Below are 2,159 nucleotides of genomic sequence, written 5' to 3'. Positions count from 1 at the left end.
ACAGGCTACCTGATAAAGCTGAGGTGCACTCCTAGAGAGCGATGAATGCCAGAGCAGTCGATGCACAGAAACACTCCATATGGTATACTGGCCCAGCTGGGGTTCTTGGCAGCACAGTCAAAGCACGCCTTGCACAGAAACACACACAATACACTGCCTAGTTAGCTAGCTACATACCTACAGCAGACATGTCTGGATGTGTTCTTAAGCAGGGAAGAGAACAAGCTGCGTAGTTACAGACATGGGACACACTCATACATTAACCATAAAGCCCTGTTCATTGTCAATGACTAAACTCAAGGGTTATTTCCACAAGATCTCAGGTTCTACATATGATCGCAGCCTCAAGGATTAGATGTCCAATAGCTTTCCTGCTTTTTAAAACTTGGCTATCACTGAACGCATAGCTAACATAAAAATGGCCGTGAGTTCATCTCAATAAGTAGTTATTTCTACCGCTGGGGAAGACCGACTGATAGTGCTCCATCATATTTAAATCAGCTGTTTTAATTAAGGAAGATTACACAGAAAATTAAGATATTTTAGACTATTGAGATGCAACCAATCAGAGGAAGAGGCGACGCGAGAGGGGAAACTGCTAAAAAAAATCTGTCTCCTCCATCAGGTGGCAATTTTCAACAAAAAACTTGCCCACCAAGCGAGGCGTTGAGTGTCGAAGGTCAATGAGAGAGTTGAATTTGGTCAACAAAAAATGTAATGGCTTATTTGATACATGAGCCTTAATTGATCTAATAGACGTTTTGTAATGCTTAAGTTGCTATGAGTGTACTGATATAAGTAGGACATCTGGCAACTTTGAGTAAAAAAAACACTTTATATGGGAGTTGTGCCTGGTTTAGTGCTATCCGGTACCCTTGAGACATCCCTAGCCTAAACCCTACCTTAACCTTTTTTAATGTCAACTTCAATGAAATAACGTCAGAGTTGGGACGTCCCAATGATACCAGATAGCAAGGACCATCGTGCCTGTTGTTCACATGCGTATCTGCCCTCTCTCATTGGCTAGAATGGTCCCACCTGATGGCACCTCCTCACGGCTGTATTTCCATTGATAGAGCGACTACTCGACCATCTGGTCAACATAATGCAGCGTTTCCCAAACTAGGGGTTGCTTGATTTGAAAAAAATGGGGTCACGAGAGAAACATCAACAAAATCACGCTTCACTCATAGAACCAGGGTAATGTCTGTAACCTCTGGTAGCCGCTATATGTGAGTTGTAATAATCAATAATGGCAAGTTGAATGCCTGCTTCCTGGGCTTAAAGGAGATTCTCCATATCAACGTCTCCTGTAAGGTCCAATTCTGGTCCAGTCGACTCCTAGCCCAAGAATGTACTCTTAAGGAGTGTAGGCAAGCCTACCGTTAGTCCTTAAGGTCCAATAAGTGACCTTATATACGGAACAAAAATACGATTTTACTGAGTTACCGTTCATATAAGGAAATCAGTCAATTTAAATAAATTCATCAGGCCCTAATCAATGTATTTCACGACTGGGCAGGGGTGCCGCCATGGGAGGGCATAGGCCAACCAATTTGGCAGCCAGGCCCAACCAATCAGAATTAGTTGGTCCAACCCAAAAGGGCTTTATTACAGACAGAAATACTCCTCAGCACCGCCACCCCTCCCCCCGCAGGTGAAGAAGCTGGAGGTCCTGGGCTGGCATGGTGGTCTGCAGTTGAGGCCGGTTGGACATACTGACAAATTCTATAAAATGACGTTGGAGGCAGATTATGGTAGAGAAATGAACATTCAATTTTCTGGCAACAGCTCTGGTGTTCATTCCTGCAGTCAGCATGGCAATTACACACTCCCTCAAAACATGAGACATATGTGGCATTGTGTTGTGTGCCAAAACTGCTCATTTTAAAGTGGCCTTTTATTGTCCTAAGCACAAGATGCACCTGTGCAATAGTCATGCTGTTGAATCAGCTTCTTGATATGCCACACCTGTCAGGTTGATGGGTTATCTTGGCGAAGGAGAAATGCTCACCAATAGGGATGTAAACAAATTTGTGCCCCAAAAAAATAGAAAACCTTTATGTGTACATGGAAAATGTCCGATTTTTTTCCCCCGCTCATGAATCATGGGACCAACACTTTACATGTTGCGTTCATATTTTTGTTCATTGTAGGTT

The sequence above is a fragment of the Salvelinus fontinalis genome, unplaced genomic scaffold, assembly GCF_029448725.1.
Source record: "Salvelinus fontinalis isolate EN_2023a unplaced genomic scaffold, ASM2944872v1 scaffold_1096, whole genome shotgun sequence".
NCBI lineage: Eukaryota > Metazoa > Chordata > Actinopteri > Salmoniformes > Salmonidae > Salvelinus > Salvelinus fontinalis.
This window is presented reverse-complemented; position numbering follows the sequence as displayed.